The sequence below is a fragment of the Callionymus lyra genome, chromosome 3, assembly GCF_982586985.1.
Source record: "Callionymus lyra chromosome 3, fCalLyr1.hap1.1, whole genome shotgun sequence".
Taxonomy (NCBI): Eukaryota; Metazoa; Chordata; class Actinopteri; order Syngnathiformes; family Callionymidae; genus Callionymus; species Callionymus lyra.
The window spans coordinates 24,948,718-24,956,105 of NC_141820.1; positions in this window are offsets into that span (position 1 = coordinate 24,948,718).

Consider the following 7,388-nt stretch of genomic DNA (forward strand, 5'->3'; position numbering starts at 1 on the left):
CATCTGAAACTCAACAATGAGGATTTATGTCTCAAAGGAGGTGATCAGCGAAGGCTCTGCGCCATCACTCGCACGGACCCTTGCCCAGCTACACCCCCCCTGACACCCCCCTACAAACCACCACCACCACTGCCCCCTGTTTGCCTTTCTATTCCAGTCGCTCCACACCTAATTGATTCTCCCCTCGGAGCAGCAATTTGCTGGCTTTGGCGATTTTCTCTTTTTTCCCATCAGGACAGCTCACCTGCTGACAGCAGCTCTCCGGAGAAAAAGACCCTCATCTTCTCGTTAGCATAGCAACTCACCGGCACTTAAGAAACAGGGCGAGTCGGGCGATAATTAGGGACGAAAATTGTGAGTGGAGGCAGAAAATAGTCTTCCCTGCGGTCGTCGGGTCATTTACAAAGTCAGATCTCTGAATATAAAACACGTCTGGAGCTTCTTTTTCTCGCGGAAGACCTGATGACTGTGACGTCGTCGCACCTTTAACTGGTATTTATGTTGGTCCATATGCAAGAGAACACGATAATACGACTTCTTAACAAGACCATTTTCAGTTCACAGTTGACGTTGGCAGTAGCTGGTTTTTCTATTCTATTTTATCTGATGTTTATGATTGGGAGGATACCGATGAAACACACCATCATCACAATTATAATCGATCAACATCACATGTACTTTAAGCTGTCATCCAAACACTTTTTCTATTTAATCACGTCTTTATCTCTGGTTAGCGCAAGTGCCATTCTCCGGTCTGTATTTATGCTCAACGGCCTCATAAAAAACATTTTGAAAACAGGCATTCACACACACAAAACTGCCTCTTATTGCCTACTTTTAGAGGAATAATTGAAATTCTAACCGTAAGACGGCCATTATGGATTCGGCGCGAGCCGTTCGTCTTCACTGATGGTTGTGAAAGAGAGACAAGAGACCAGAGATGACAGTTAAGAGGAGTGATTTCCCAGCAAGGAGGGAAAAAAAAGAATCTCTCTGTGTTTATCCTCTGTGGAAACTGAGGTATTAAGGATTGGGACATTCTTTGGCAATCGCGTTTTAAAGTTGAGAAACACAAGTAAGTCAGGGTATTAAAATGATTAAATGAAAGACCACAGATGTAATATCAGAAACGTGGTAAATACTAGCAAATTACCAAGCAATACATGAGTCAAAACAACCAGTGATCATGAGAAAACTATTTGAAGATAAAGTTTTTGCTGCATCTAAAGTAAAAGAGATTAATCTAAGATTTATAAATCATAACTTTAGCACCACCATGACAACACATAGAGCAGATACAGCGAGTGCAACATTCCCCATTTCATCTGTAATTACCCAGAATGGGTTTCACACCAACCTGTCGCTGCTGATAATAGCCCACAAAAGAAATGTCCTGATGTCAAACACTCACAGGGTTTTTTTTTGCTGCCGTATCACCAGGATCAGTCTTTGCCCTCGGGAACAAACGGTTCTTTTTAAAACTGGCCACAGAAATGCAAACAGAGAAGAGAAGATAAAAATGTTGGCACGGATCATTGAAGTTAAACAACCTCAGATTCACAGCAACAACATTCAAAAGTTTATTCTCGTCTTGTTTTTCTATGCCTTTCATTTTTCAGTAACTGTCTAATTTGCAACGCGACACGGACGGGGCCCTCAGGATCATGTAGAGCAGGAGTGACGAACTCAGACAAGCCACCAAAATAATTTAGCAGTTTTGGTCACGTACCAAACACATTTTATATCTTCCCAACTGTCTTCATCAGGGAGTATCACATTTCTTTCCTTCAACCACAGTATTGCTGTTATCAGAAGTCTCTGTAGAATTGTTGACATCCATAAACTATGGATCTGGCATCATATCAACATGATAATCTATTTTGATTTTTATAAAAACAATACGGCTGGCCACAGAGAAATTACTTAGCCCCGCTAGATTTGGCTTTTGAAATACAAATAGTCCAAGAGGCTTATTTTGAGGAAATACTAGTTTATAAAATAAATCTCGAGAATAAAATAAACTGACATTAACTATTGTAATAGTTTATTTACGTGTCTTAACAAGAAGGATCTGTCTCGCCTGCAGTTAATACAAAACTCTGCAGCGAGAATTCTGACCCGCTCTAGTAGAAGAACTCACATTTCCCCGATTCTTGCCTTACTTTCAGATCTATTCATGGTCAGACTCCTCCTTACATCAGTGATCTGATCCAGACTTACACCCCAGCTCAAGCTCCGGACCAGAGGAGAGAAATCCTTCCAGACTGTTGCTCCTAAGCTTTAGAACGATCTTCCTCTCCCTCTGTTTGATGGCGATGGAGGTCTAAAGATGTTTCAAGAAACAGTTATTTTTGTTTTGTTTTTCAATGTTTTTCCTTTTATCCGTAACTGTCTAATTTGCAACACGACACCGCTGCGGACCCCAGGATCAAGAAACATCTTTAGACCTTTTTATTTGTGCAAGCTTTTCCTTAATTATCTTGGGGCGGCTGTGTTTGTCTCTATGTTGTCTTGGTCTTTTGAAGTATGTATTTTAACTGTGTGTGGTTCCGATTGTTAAAGCGCTTTGTGACCCTGGTCTGAGAAAGACGCTTTACAAATAATTACTTACCTACATTTCACGTGTCCCTTTAAGTATTTATTTTTCCTTAAATTAATGAATTTAATCTTTTGGAACTAACGAGGCCTAGCACAACAGTCATGGTACATACTTAGGCCCCTTTTCATTTCATTGGCCAATCCCTAACCTACACAAACACCGTCTATAAACTGTGAACTCGAGATGAACTGGCCTTGTGCGACAAGGCAGGGAGAAGTTTTGTGACAGAGAAGATGATGTGAAGGAAGCTGAAGGCGATCGTGGAGTCTTCTCTCCGCACGTGGAGCTCATCCGGGCCAGGTTTAGCCGATGGCTTTCAAACATAACAACACAACAACGCCACCAGACAACGATTCATGACACTGAATACATGCAAACCTTTTGCATTATTGTGTTATTTCAATTTATTTAAGCTAAGAGTCCGACAAAAAGGAGAACTTAGACTCTAATGAAATGCTCACACTCCTGAATTCCACCTTCCGTGACCATGACCTGATGGTTGTTGAGTTTGGAGCTCCACGTGGAAAGGATCAGACCAGAACAGCACCAGGAAGAAGAGGGTGATAAAGAGAGAAGGCGGGCGATTCTAGTGTTTACATCAAGACTTGGATTAGCGACATGGATTACTGTCACTGTATATGCTGTCTACATCAGGGCAGGAGGTCTAATCCGCCTGCAGGCTCTCCGTATCACAAAGAGGAGCCCGGGGCCTGTAGAGTCGCTGACGGACTGGAGATAGAGTGGAGTTTGTTTACTGCCATCAAGCCAAATTGCTATGACTAGAAAGCGAGATGAGAGAAAAGAGCAAAAGAAGCGTCTATCATCGCCACTAAATCCAACATGTTCACAAAAAAGCGACACTCTTAGTGTAAATGGTTTTATAATTAATGTGCTCGGTGTAATCCTGCATCTGTCCTGAAATGTAGAGAGTCTGTTAAATGGATTTGTCTGCCTTCTTTACTTACTGCTCCACTTTCATGTATGTTATTATGGAGCTTAATCCTGGAGAGCTGCGCATCAGCGTCGCACTCCAAAATTTAAGAAATCAAATCATGGATTAAAATACAAGATCCAAAGACGAATCCAAGCGATAGAAGGTTGAAATTCAAGTTCCAGAAGAGGCATGCAGAATAAATAATACTTTAAATCACGAGTCACAATATTACAGTAAGAAATACATTTAAAAAAATACATTTGCTTTTATTAATTCTGTAGTCTCATATGAAATATGGACGCTGGTTTGAAATCTTGCTTGAGGCAACTCTGGGTTCGAGCTGAAAACATGGGTTCTTCCCATGCTAGTGTAGGGTTTCCTCTAGGCACTCCTGTTACTTCCCATAGAGTAATGGAAAATAATTTAGGCTCTAGAAAACCACAAAATTTGAAGAAAAAAAAACGACATCATTCCCATCAGTTCTCGATTCCCAAAGTGATTTTCCCATGGATCCATCTTTCCATTTCTCACAATGTGGGATAAATTATCATACCATATCTTTCTATTGATACATCTATGAGAAGACAAAACAACTCAGAAGAAAATGTCAAAATGAGTCAAACATGAGGAACAAACTAAAGGATTATAGAGCATAAAGGAAATGCAAATCTTCAAGCAAAAATTATCCCTACAAATATAAAAAAAGGATAAGATTTTGAAGGTAGATTTGGAGATTAAATACTAATTAATGTAATATCGAGCACAAAGTAGAAACTATGTATTATTCATATTAATTTCATTCAGACTAATTTATAATTCTTTTATCGAGACATGTGCCATGGCTTTACTCATTCTTGACAACCTTACTGCATATTATGTGCGTTGGTTGCAAGTCTGCCAAGTGACCCGCATTAATAATGTTTGTTTGTTTTTAGCCGAGGCTAGTTTGTTAGCCTGAATCAAAACAAATGTATTTTCTATGTAAAATAAAAAGTGAAGCAGAGAGAAGTCAACCTGAGGCAAGAAATTGAAGACAATCCTACCAGTACTGTTTATAAGATATTACCCCAAGTCTCCTTTAGCTTTAAAAATAAACAAAAAAGAGGCAAGAAAAATATAAATATAATGGTGTCAAAATGTGTCAGAAATAATGTTATGTGTGATATTTATTAATTATTTATTTAATAATTAATTTGTTAAAATATTATTTTAATTAATGATGATCATTTTAATTAATATTTAACATTTTATTTACATTTTCTGGTTATTTCATTCTTTTATTTTTTATTTATCTGCGAATTCCATGGTAATTAAATGTTTTTTAATGCCTTATTATGCGTTTATCATTTTCTTTGTCCCCATGGTATATAAAATGGTATCAGGTATTAAATATCTTCCTCCATCAGAAGTAGGATCTACACCATTGTTGTGACTTGAAAACAAGCAATCGTATAATTAAAATCAGGTTTAAAACCTATAAAGAGGAAATCAAATTTGTCAACGTGACGAAAGAATACTGGACAAAAATCATCACTTCCTGGGTTTGGCATCACAAATTCACAAATGTTCTGAAAGGACTTCTAGTGACAGACGGGAAACTGATCTCCTAAAGCAATTTCACGAAAGAAAAGAAAAAAAGTATTACACAAAGCTCACCTGCAAATTACCCCGAAAACACTCCGTCTGGTTCTGTTAAAATTCCATTAGCGGTTCTTCACGAAAGGCGTTATGGCAAATGATCTTGGCGAAACAATTTCCAACAGAATGATTGAGTCGAATATGAATTACAGATGATGATTGTTTTGCTTGTTACAGCTGTTTCACTCACTCACTCGTTCTGTTGTCACCGCTGAAGCAAACTCGGTCTCATCCTGCCGACAAAACCCCTTCACTGGAACTAAAAGTCGAGACTGGGAAACCTCCAAGAGGGTCCTTGGTTTTACAGTGGGGTCACCCGCACTCACATGTTGATGGATATCATCATTGCAGATTGAGAGGTTCTAATATCATCATGAGAGTTGAAGAGGCTGTTGGCTCTGCCACCCCTCACCCACCCCAGTGATTCACTTCCATTCACTGGGTTTTTAGGAGCGTGTGGATTTAGGATGTCTTGGACAAAATAACGGTGGCACAGAGGCCTTTCATTAATGAGCATTAAGAGCTCTTAATCACATTCTGTAAGAATATCTGCGGCTGTAAATCCTGCTTCTTTGTTTACGCCGCGATTTAAAACGTTTAAATCACGCCTCTCTGCTCTTCTTGGTTTAGCAATATCGGTTTCATCACAGAGATTACCAGGAGTCTTAAATCTGGTTCGAATAACAGCAGCTGGCAGATCCATCTTCATAGAATTCCCAGTCGCAGCAGGATCGTAAAGTACAATAGAGGGGGTTGTATGAGTCCAGGCTCCGGGGCCAGGCACGGCACGTCAAATAATTTGATAAGGTCAGCGAGAGCCTTAAACATTTTTTTTCTCCGCTAGTTTGATTTTCACCAAAACTTGTAATACCTACATCCATGTTGACAACATGACCTAAGATGCTGTTTCCCCAAAAATAAAATCTGCTTCTGTATTAATCACTGGTAAAAGGGTATGATTTTACTACTTTTTTTTGTTTGGAGACTCAAACAGTACAAAAAACTAGCTTTTTTACAAGTATTTGTTTACATCACATTGTGCTATTTATATAAATCATTCATATTAATATACTAACTATATTATTTGTTTACATTTTTGGAGTTTGTAAACAAATTGCCATTGTAAGAAATAAAAACTTAATTTATAATCGTTTTTAAATCCCATATGTGTGAATCAACCTTTATTTTTATCTACTAAGGTACTCTGCAGAGGATTCACGTATTTGCTAACATCTTGAAATATATCCCAAAAAAGAAGTTACCAATGAAAACAACTAGGACTTGTAGTCCTAATAGCATTGAAATAGACTAAATATTGGCTGCAGTTTGATAGTAGATGGACCATAGCAGTAGTTGCTGTTCTATTGTAACACAGTAATAGTACTTGTGATAACATACTGTAGTAAATCTAGTAATAGAAGAAAATGTTACTAGTTAAAGAGAAGAATAGTGGTAATAGCCGTAGTACTATATATAGTAGTCATGGCATTCATTATTTCTTATGGTGTTTTGTTTGGACTTCGTTTCTCGGTATTCTTGATCATTTGTCTTTAATGCCACATGTCGGTAGCGGCATGTAATGGAGGAACAATCTGAGCTAATAAATCCTCGGCGCCCTCAGTCGTCCGTCCTGCAGTCACAGGCACGCTAAGCTGCTTTTCAAACAAACAAAGATATTTTGCAGTAACTTCAATAAAGCAGCCAAGAACGCTGCTTAAACGTGGTTGCTAGGCACTGTCAGACAGAGAAGCAACTCAAAGCCTCTGGTGCTCTCCCCTCTTCTATTCCTCCCTCTTCTAATTCCCTTATTCTTGTGCTAGCGGGCTAATGCTGTGCGCCGCCGACGAATTAGCTCAACATATTTCAGTTTCCATCCATTCTCCTTCCAGATTATCTCCCTTCCCTAGTCACAATTTACAGTATTTGAAGAGTGTCTCTGATGTGTTCGGCTTCTGAACAGTAAAATGAAAAGACCGGGATGTTTTTTTTTTAGGAACGGAACCTCTAGTAGTACAGCCTTTATCGGTCCATTTGGCTCAAACCCAGTTCTGAATAAAATATTATGTGGGTCTTAAACTTATCTTCCGTCTTCTTACGATATAATATGTCATAATTGAAATGAGGCGTTTGTTGTGTTAAGCGAGAATACTTGAAGAAGGTTGCAGGTTCACTTCCAGGTTTTTCCAACTTGTGTCGTGTCTGTTCCTTTGTATGTTC